The following is an 11,342-nucleotide window of genomic DNA, read 5'->3' on the forward strand; positions in this document are numbered from 1 at the left end:
GCTCATTTTCAAAGAATTAAAGTCCAATCAACTATCCAAGCTCTAGAGCACCTCAGCCTTTGGGGGGCAGAGGCCACAATAGACTTTCAGTTTGGTTTCAGAATCTCTGTGCAGCCCCAGGTTAGCAGTACCCAGGCTTTTCCTAAAAGATGACTGCTAATTTCAATGACCTCTACTAGAGGGTAGTTGTACTTTAGTGTCTGGGGTTTTGTTGTTTTGTTTTCTGTTTTTTTGTTTTTCTTTTGGTATAGATAGGGTCTCACTGTATTACCCAGGTTGGTCTCAAACTCCTGGCCACAAGTGATCCTCACACCTTGGCCTCCCAAGGTGCGGGAATTACAGACATGAGCCACTGTGCCCGGCCTAGCATCTGTTAACTGAGAAAATAATAATGAAAATGTTGTCTTTCAATTTGTCTTTTATTAGTCACAATAGCATCACACACACATGAAAATGAGTGCAAAAGGTTAGATTCAAAAGTAAGGGAACATCACAAGGCAAACCCGCAGGAAGACCCCTGGTATGCTAGAGAACTATGCTACATCTCTCTATAAGTCAGTAAAACACTGACAGCCTTTCCCCCAGCACTAGAACAGATGGTTCTTTCTCTGGCCAAGCCCTAGATAAAATAGGTGGCTTGTATTTAGGGCTATGTTGTATGAAAGCTGTGTATCTCAAACACTGGTATCACATACTTTGTGTGGCCAGGTGCTCACACTGAGGGGCCCTGAGAACCAAGACCCACTAAGATTAAACTGGTGTGCATTTCATGTCTCATGCTCACAAATAAGGTATAAGGTCACTGTGTGAAATGACATGTGGAGAGGAACACTCATGTGTACATGATAAACTCAACGTAAAGACAGTCCTTGGCATTTGTGTGGGAGCAAGGCCCCCTTGCAAAAACTCCATGGGACCTTGGCCAGCATGACTCTGGGTCATTAGTTAACACACAGAAAATGATGATGCAAACAATAGCTAGGAAAGAGGAGCGTGCAAGAACCCAGTACCCAGACACAGTGAAGGAGAGCTAGAGTGGTTCCCCGTTTCTTGTGGACATTTTACCATCTTGATTGTCATCAAGAGTGTGCATTTAGCACCCAAGTGTGCATTGCCCTGTACGTGCATTACACCCAGAAAGAGCACAGCACTTAGTCAGTGCTATGGTTTGAATGTGGTCCCCAAAGTTGGTGTGTTGGAAACTTAATCCCCAGTGCAACAGCGCTGAGAGGTGGGACCTTTAGGAAGTGATTTGGAGCCCTCATGAATGAACTAATGTTGTTATCACAGGAGTAGGTTAATTACTGTGGAGTGGGTTCCTGGTAAAAGGAGGGGGTTCCACTTTTCTCTTTCCCTCTCACTTTCTCATGCTTACACCATGGAAGATGCAGTACGAAGGCCCTCACCAGATGCTGGCACCATGCTCTTAGATTTCCCAGCCTCTGGAACCATGAGCCACATAAATTTCTATCATTGTATCTCATCCAGTCTATGGTATTCTTTCATAAGACCAAAAAATTGACTGAAACAATCAGAAATAAAACCTAAAGCAATATATGTCAGCATCACTCAGCACCGTGTTCTCACTACATAAGCTTGGGCAAATCACGTGACCACCATGAGCCGCGTGTTATGGTTAAATGAGATAACCCAGATGAAACACATTGTAAGTGCTCCATCAAGGGAGGTGAGCATCTTAGTCATCAGATTCTTGGTATAAAATAATTATATCAAAGCAGCAACGACAGACCCAAAATCATTATGTGAAATGAAATCGTTTGTGCCACGTACATTTTCACTTGCAGAGCAAATGCTCCTACTGTGTGGTATTAGTCTGCTGGTGCTGAGTATCAAATAGGATATGTGTAGCATCCAGATATTTCCTATCTGCCAGACATTTATGTATTTTTTTATGTTGGAAAAGAAATGTCTTCTTGCATAATGATTGAAGAAATGTAGCTACTTAGCCATTCTTTTTTTCTTGTTATTTCTAAGCAAAAGCCAATGGGAATCTGAGCATTTTGTTGAAGTGTTTAAATGGAAGACATTCTAAGTTGTCTAGCTGTTTAGGATAATATAGACATTCTAAAATAACAAGAGGGAAAGATTCAACGTACTTTAAAGTTCTTTTAAACTAGTAATTGGTCTCCTATCTATCAGTTGACCTTCCTCAAGCTTCTGTCTGTTTCAGAGATGACAAATGTGAAGAAGCCTTGTAAGAATTGGAGGAGGCAGGTGCAAGGGGCCACCACATCAGTGGGAAGACAGTGCATTATGAGAGTGATCGGTCTCACTCCTCTTTAGCTCAGAGAAAATGCTCTCCATGGCAACAATGACAGTCAGAAAATCTAAGAAATAGCAATTCCACCAAGCTGACAAACTAGTCTCTATCTGCTTCAATTTTCAATAATCCCAACTCCTCGTACTCCATTTTTCACAATGGGCCAGGTCACTGGCAGTAGACAGAGCTGCCAGTGCAGCTGACATAACACTGAGTCCACCGGTGAGTCATTGGCAAGCTTTCTTGGGCAGCAGAACTGAGGTTTTCAAAGCATAATATGTGTTTAGGGCATGCAAATGACTTCCCTAGTAGGGAAAGCCCAGCTGCTAACTCCGTAGCCAAAGGTGAGGTCCCATGCACATTACGATCACTTACCTGTTTGGTCCAAGTCAGCATTTTTCAACCTCCATCCTCTTCATTTAGCCAGTCCATTCTTTGTAGTATGAGGCTGTCCTGTGCATTGTAGCATTTTCAGCAGCATCTCAGTTCTCTAGTCACCTAATGCCAGGAGTAGCTCCTCTCCCCAGGTGGGAAAACTAAGAATGTCTTGAGACATTATCAAATGTTCCCTGGGGTGCAAAATCACCCCTAGTTGAGAACCACTGATTTAAATGAAGCTCCTCCTAATAGGTCAACATTTCAGGGGCCAGAATTTTAAAATTTATTTCTTTGTGTATTTATTTACTCATTTAACAAATATTTAACAAGCCCCTACTATGTGCCAGGTGCTGTTCTAACCACTGCGGATTCAGACGTGAACCAGGTCCCAGCTTTAGTGGACCTGCATCACGTATGCCACAACATGGGGACAAACAGAAACACGTGACAGTTGTGGAATTTCTCTCAATGAGAACTGATAAAGTTCATGGAATATAACTATCAGTGATGGAAATAAACTTCAATTATTTAATTCTTATCACCAAAGTTAATTCGAAACCACCTACAATAAAAGGGTTATTCTCTGAAAGAAGGGTAAATTGGCCAAATAAGAATCTGGGCACATTTTAGAAGGTAATAAATAAATAAATAAATAAAAATTTCATTGGCACTTTTTTCCATTTGCCAAACAAAATCTGCTACGTGTAAATAAAAATGAGTTAAATTACAGCAGGTTTTGATTTATATTAATTGGATATTGAGCACCTACTCTGTGCCAGGCATCGCTCTAGTCCTAGAGATGAAGCAGTAAATGCAACAGGCAAAAAACAGGCTCCTGCTCATCCGGAGCTTATAGTCTAGTGGGAAGACAGAAAGTAAGATAAATAAGTAAAGCATACAGTATGAACTATAGTGTAAACTTCTAAGAAAAGAAAACTACCTTCTTGGGGATGGGGAAATTGCAAGAGTTGGATGGGAGTTAAAACACTGTATAGGGAAGGCCAGGGAGGCCTCACTAAGAGATGCCACTTGAAGATGTGAAAATGAGGGAGCAGGCTGTGCAGGTGTTTGAGAGAAGAGCATTCCATGCAGGGGGAACAGCCAAAGGAAGGGCCCTGAGGGAGGACTGTGCTTTGTGCTGCTGGACTCAGTAAATGCTGGGTGGAGTAGTTGGACCTAAATTCAGAGAGTTGATGTCTTAGTCCATTTGTGCTGCTAGAAGGGAACATCTGAGACTGAGTAACTTATAATGAAGAGAAATGCATTGGCTCGCAGTGCTGCAGGCTGGGAAGTCCAAGATTCAGGTGCTGGCATCTGGTGAGGGCCTTCTGGCTGAGTCATCACACAGCAGAAGCAGAAGGGCAAAGAGGAAAAGGGGGCTGAATGTGCCCTTTTATAACAGCATTAATCCCACCTATGAGGCAGAGCCCCATGGCCCGTTCACTTCCCAAAGGTCCCACCTCCTAACACTGCCACAATGAAAACCAAATTTCAACAAGAGTTTTGGAAGGGACAAACAGTCCAATCCTAGCAGGTGACAAAGGGCCAGGTCATTGTCAAGAAGTTGGCTTTGACTCAGAGTGAGATGGGAACCCTTGGAGGTCCAAGGCAGAGGGGTGGTATCTGGTTTGGGTGTTAACAGGGCCAGTCTGGCTGATGTGGCGAGCACCGATCGAGACAGGAGCTAGAAACTGGAGGCTAGTTAGGAGGCAATTACCATACCTAAGAATGAGGCCCTGGTGGGTGGACTCCAGCGGAGCTGGAGGTGGTGAGGAGTGGCCAGGCCACCCTGTCCTGGCTGTCCTCCTGCACGCCATTGCTCCTCAGTCACTTTGGAGGAGCTCTTCTCAGGCTCTGACTCCCAATGCTGGGATATCCAGGGCCAGTCCTCAACCTCTTCTCTTTGCTAATGGCAGCTGCTCCTTGGTGATCTCATCCCATCTTTATATCTTCAGCCAGACTCCCCCAGACTCACACAACAGCCTGCTCAACCCACCACTTGGATGTCTCAACCTTAACTTACTCAAGGTAATCCTATTCCTGGGACAACCCCCCATCCCCCAACAAGCTTCCGCATCTCAGCCAGTGGACACTTCACTCTCCTGGCTACTTGCTCCTTCTCTCATGCCCGCCTCTGATCTGTCAGTAAATCCTACTGGCACCACCTTCAAAATACATCCAGAAAACTGATTAGAAAGGCTAAGTTCCCAGAAATCCCACCCCCTTTGTAAACAGGTAACAGTTGGTATAAACTGCTCAGGTAGTGACTTTGTTTATATAATCATTGCTGCAAATGGGTGTAGGAAATGCTTGTGGAAACCCTGACTTCTCAGCAGGATTTGTGCATATAATTATGCTTTGTGCTGGGTGGGCTGTTCCTGAGTGTTTTCATTCCTCAGCCCTCACAACTTCAGCCCTGGACATTCTGTGGTAGATACAGGATGGCTATACTCGCACTCACAATTCTCTGCCTCGCTTCTCCAAACCCACACTTGAACAAAATCACTCCAGGGAGCTGTGGACTCTGACACCCAGGAGTGTGACTTGTCCTTGGGAGCTGCCACTGATTCCAGCAGCAACAGCAGGTTCCTTTGAAGTCACGGAAGGCGTGAAAGAGTGTAGCGTGAAGAGTGCAGCCAAGGTGTGGAAACAGAAGGTCGTCCCAGCTTTCCCTTCATTAAACACAGTTCAAGCCTCTTTATCTCCTGGGCCAGAGTCTGCAGAGATAGGCTTCCAGAGAAGACAACAAAGTACACAAAGGAAAAATCAATGTCTTTGTCAAAAGCTTTTGAGGGAGAAGTTAAGAGTGTATGGGGTAGCCGTGTACATGCATAGTAGATCCAGTAACACCATCAGCTTTCTCCAGTGCGCGTGATGGCTCTAACAGGGAGTGGTTGAGAGGTTCCTTACAAGTGATGCTTCTACCTCTTGTGTGGCTGGATTCGGTTCATATTTGGCTGGTCAGTCCTCAGGTACTCAGTGAAGGACGACTCTGTGCCAGACCCTGTGCAGGGCACCGTAGACACAGCATCCAAGAAGATAGGCAGGGTCTCTGCCCTTCCGGAGCTTCCATCTAGCCCAAGGTTTCCCAATCCTGGCACCGCTGACATTTGGAGCCACATAATTCTTTGTTGTGGGGCTGTCCTGTGCATGGTAGGATGTTGAGCAGCTTCCCTGGTCTCTACCCATTAGATGCCAGTAGCACACCCCAGTCCTGACAATAAAAAAAAAAAGGGGTTCCAGACATTGCCAAATCTCCGCTGGGAGCCAAAATTCCCCTGGTTGAGAATTGCTGGTTTAGCCAAGTTGAATCCGAGTCTTCTTGCAATTAGCGTGGTGATTCTAGTGGGGGCCAGGCCAAGCTTCACTGTTCCCATCCACAGAATCAGTGCATGTATTTTCTAGTTGGGAGGGAAGGGTAGTGTTTGCCCTTGACTGTCTTTCTGCTCTAGGGATTTCTTTCCATATGTGCAGTGGTCAATACACATGGGCAAGTGCAAGAAGAGAGCATCCTGCAGCCCCTGCCCTTGGACTGGGGCTGTGCAAACTGGAATATTGTTTTGTTTTTAAGGTTCTGTTACCACTTCTTTGAGCTATTTTCTTGCAGCCATTCATTGTTCGCCAAATCAAATGGCCAAAGTTTACCTTCAGGCCACAGGACTTGTCAGAGCCCCAAATGGGCACTTTCTCAAACTTTTTTGCCCAAGGATCCCTCTTGGGTGACACCTCTTATTAATCTATTTTATAAGTTTAAGAACCCCAGAGTAACATCTGCAAAGCACAAAGTAGATCCCCCCCAAATGGTAGTTGTTGCTATCTTATCATCATCATAATTATCAATATGTAGCAAGAATAAATATCTGTAATAAAAATACTTAGGTCGTGAACTCCTGCAGACAGCATTCAGTTTCAGAGAAGTCCTGTGGTCATCAGGATCTACCCTTTGCCTTAGAGGCTACAAACATCAGCCATCCTTCGAATATCAAGGAAATACAGGCTTTGCAGAGTGATAGTTCGTAGTAAAATGCAGTCTCGCAAAGCATTTGCTGTAGTTGCTTGTTCCAGGGGACATATTTGCAGGAGTGATGTGTGGCACTCTCCCCAGTCTCTGATGACTAATGTTTGTGCTCCCTGAGTTGTTAGCCTCGACAGATGTTTTCTTAGAAGGCCCCAGGATCCCATCACTATCGCTGGGCACCTGAATCAGAGGAAATGCTGGTTATGAAAGTCATGGGAAATTGTACCTGCAAACTCCTCAGATGGAAGAATGGTTTATAAAAAAAAAAAAGGCAGTTGGGGAGCCCTTTAAACTAATTTTAACAGTACTGGGAGAATTAGAGCTTTGCCATAAGGATTTGATGATCAAAGGCAGGCATCCCTGACTGACGTTTATCTTACGCCGTGCAGCTGCTTCGGGCTTTTTGATGTCCTCCTGCCACTAGATGGGCAGGATGGAAAAAAGGCACATTTCTTACGAGGACCTCCCCCCACACATACCAGCAGTGCAAGGGTGAACTTGGTAAGTGCATCGGTACAATGATGCTGAATTTCTGGTTTGCTTTAGTGTGTTCACAAGTTGCACAAGCCCCTAGGGACATTAAGAAAAAAAATGGCACGTGGTCTTATGTCCAGGAGAATGACAATGGCCTGGGACCCTGGGACCTTCTTGCCATCCCTTCCATTTCAGCAGACAGGATATTGATTTCCAATATTCTCCTGGCCAGACTATTTCAAGATTCCCGATAAATAAATAATGAGAGATCCTGGGATGGTATAGGAGGAGTCCATCTGCCCAGGGATTAAAGGAAACGACTGTTGAAATGCAAACCAACATCCTATAATAATAATTACAGATACCTGGTTGACACTTTTGTCATTTTTATAATCTGGAGTTTTATCCAGATTATCACGTATATTCGTTATAACCCCACTGGGAAAGGAGTAGAAGGAAGTTTATATTAGCCCTGTTTAAACCCAGAGGTTGAGTAGCTTGCCTAAGATCTTAACACTCTTCACCACTTCATTGCTTCCCTCCGCTAAAGAAACACGAGCGTTCCCATGAAGTTTATCAGGACTTACTATCTGTTGAGCTGGCGCTAGGTGCTTTACATATATCATCTTGCTGAATGCTCATAAGAACTCTACAAGGTAGTCAGGGAGTGTTCCTGGTTTAGAGATATAGGAACAGCAATGGATATGTGTGACTAATATGCCCAAGGTCACCCAGCTAGTGAGTGACAGACAGGGATATGACCTCGTCTGTGGACTTGGGAACCTTTGCACTTCTGTGGTGGGTTAAGTCCTATGGTGTGACTCTTTAAAGGCAAGAACTGTCTGGCTCACCTCTGCCTCCCCAGTCTGTAATTAGGGCTGAAGGATGGAAGAAGGGAGAGAGGGAGGGAGCAGGGGAGGGAAGAAGGGGGAGCAGGAGAGAGAGGGAGGCCCTAAGAGAGGGAGGGAGGGGGTAAAATGTGAGGAGAGAAGAGGAAGGAAGTTGGCCTGTTTTTAGATCTGCCTGCTTATCTCCTCAAAGTAAACAAGAGGAGGTTTGTGTTGATGTCCTGACTGTTTATGGTTGTTTTACTAATGCACTGGCCACACCATTCACTTCTCCTTCTCCACCACTTTCTTTAAACTGCTTGGAATAGCCAGGGCCCTGGGAGAAAATAGATGGCGGCTTCAAATGGGATCATTGAGGAGAGTTTAATTTAGGGTCTATTTTGCAAAGATGTGGGTGCACTCTGGGCATAATTGGGGCCCTTACACCTCCAGGCCTGAAGGAGAGGTGGGGGAGCGGCTCCTGGAGTCACAGAGGGACCTGCGGCTGTGGCCAGTGGGAGCTGCAGCCCCTGGCGGAGGAACCCAGCTGCCCACCAGCTACTGCAAAAGGCAGCCAGGAGCCTAATTTACCCCAACACCTCCCTTTTCCTCTTTCAATCCCTTGCTGGTGCCCCTCAGTGGCCAAACCCACCAGGAGGCTGGAAGGCAAAGGCATGCTTGATCCAGGAACGTCAGCCTCCCAGGGAGAGATGGAGGTGGATTTGGAGGGGCAGTGAGACTATTCAGCAAGAGTTAGAAGAGGGATATTAGAGAAGGTATCTAACAACCTGGGTGTCAGGGGGCACCCAACAGACATGGGCACTGACCAATCAGAGCGGGGCCAGCCATAACAACCCCGCGGCTCTCGTACCTTTGTTAAGACTTAAGTTTTACGCTGGTCTGTACCGAATGTGGGGCCTTAGAAAAGATACCTACATGTCTGTGGGGGAACCCACAGATTGTGCACACAGTTTCTCTCCCTCAGCCACACCAGCCGCAGCTCAGATAGGGCAAAGCCAAGTCCCTGCAGGCCACAGACTATGACCACGTGGCTTAGACACGCGGGTTCCAAAAAATGACGGGGAGATGCCCTTTACTCAAGGTCAATGTCTAACTCCTTTTCTAACTTGTGAAAATTCGGAAGCGTTGGCCAGGCCCACACTTCAGACTCACTCCCCTAACACGTGAGAATTTTCCAAACTATTTTGACAGATGAAATTGCAGATAATTAGCCTGGCTCTGCCAACTTGAAATTACTGGGGATGATTTCTGTGGCTGTGTACTTGAGTTTCTGGAAGATAATCTAAAATTGAGAAACAGGCCAGTGTTATCCTCATCTTACCCCTCCATCACATCATTACAAGTATAGAAGAAAACTTTGGGTTGGTCATAAACATCTTTGATAAGTGCAGAGGGATAAGCCACCCAATTAAAGCCACGCAGCCTGGATCTGTATATAGCAATGAGATTGAAAAAGTGCTGTCACCTAAATGCCTTTTCACTAACGTCAGCCATCTTTTTAGACAGATTCCATTTTCTCTGCTCTATGAGTTCTTTTTTTTACTTAGAACAAGATTGGCATCAGAAAAATAAAGTAAGATATATAGAAAGTTTGTGTCTCCCTCTATATTCCTACCTGCTCCTCCTTCATTGATTTCTATGACATTGGATTTTGAGGGTTTATTTCTCCTCTTTTCTAGAAACCACTGTTGGTGTACCTTAGCAAGACTGAAGTAGATTGACTGCAGTAATGGCCCCATGTCCTCCTCCCTGTGCCTATAATCTTTATCATGTGACTTGAGAGTTCCTCCCATAAAGGTGGAGTATATTTTCCCTCCCCTTGTGTCTTAGCCAGCCCAGGTTGCCTTAACAAAATACTACAGCCTGGGTGGCTTAAACAATAGAGATTCCCCCCAACTTCTGGAGGCCAGAAGTCCCAGATCAGCGTTCCAGTATGGCTGGATTCTGGTGAGGGCTCTCCTCCTGGCCAGCAGGTGGCCTCCTTCTCACTGTGTCTTCACGTGGTGGAGAGAGAAAGAGCTTTGCCTCTTCCTCTTGTTATAAGGACACTAATACCATTGTGGGAGCTCTACTCCCATGACCTCATACCATGACATTGAGAGTCAGGGCTTCCACATACAAATATTAGGGAAGACAAAGAGTCCATAGCACTATGCGACTCACTTTGATCAATAGAATAAGGCCGAAGTGATGGTGTTGCAGTTCTGAGATGAGACTGCAAGAATCCTTGCCTGATTCCTCTTGCTCCCCTGCATTGCAAGAGGGGAACAAGAGACATATGGAGTTGAGCAGTCCTAGATGCTATCGCCTAGCCCTTTCCAACCTAGAACAAAACTCCCTGGTGGCGCATAGATGCATGAATGAATCCGGCCAAGATCAGCCAAGCTCAGCCTACACCAGCAGACCCCTCGCCTACCTGTAAATGCATGAGTTATGGTAATATGTATAACTAACATAGTAATGAATTAAATGAGTGTGGTTTTATGCTGCTGAGTTTGGGGTAGTTTGTTATGCAGCAATAGCTAGCTGTTACAGCATGGCTGCTGGATGATCATTACTATGTATATGCTTTTCCTACAAAGGAAGTTAGGTACAGTGTTTAAAAGCATGGAGTAGATCCTGTCTTCTTGAACTTGAATCTTGGCTCTGCCACTTATTATTTGTGATTTTTGGTAAGATACTTCAATTTCTTCATCAGTAAAATAGGTATTAAATAATAACAGTGTCTCATAAGGCAATTATGATTATCAAATGAGTTAATGCATATAAAGCACTAACAACAGTGCCTGCTACAGAGCAGGTGCTGCAGAAGTGTTTGTTATTATCCCTTTTAAAGGGCTCAAGACAGAGAGAGCAGGCTAGAGGTGAGGTAGGTTGATGCCCAGGTAGCATTAGCTCCACTACTGAATAAAAGGCTTTGAGCTCACATCTTAGCATAAGATGAGCTCACTTTTCCCAAAATAGGAAATGTAATCAAGACTGCTTTAGAATGCTCTGAAATGACTATTTTATCTTCTCTAAGAAATAAGCATTAGCGTGTTGAGGCCATTATGCCTTTTCCCCACGTAGAAGTGATGAGAGAGAGTGGCCGTCACCAAGGTGACTCCAGACAGTGTGGACAACCACTCTGAAGGGTGCAGAACCCCTTGCGTTTCCCCTCCTTCTTCCTACTTCCAGGTACTCTGTGTTCTCATACTTCAGCTTTCAGACCACCCAGGCATTTCATCTCGCCAGAAGTGTTGGAGCTGCCGCCACCACCACCGATGCCCTGAATCTCCCTGTGCCTCTCCACTTGGTGCCCTTGCCACCTGAGGCAAGGATTTCACTGTAGCAGCTAATTTGT

This window comes from Eulemur rufifrons, chromosome 8 (assembly GCF_041146395.1).
Source record: "Eulemur rufifrons isolate Redbay chromosome 8, OSU_ERuf_1, whole genome shotgun sequence".
Classification (NCBI taxonomy): Eukaryota; Metazoa; Chordata; class Mammalia; order Primates; family Lemuridae; genus Eulemur; species Eulemur rufifrons.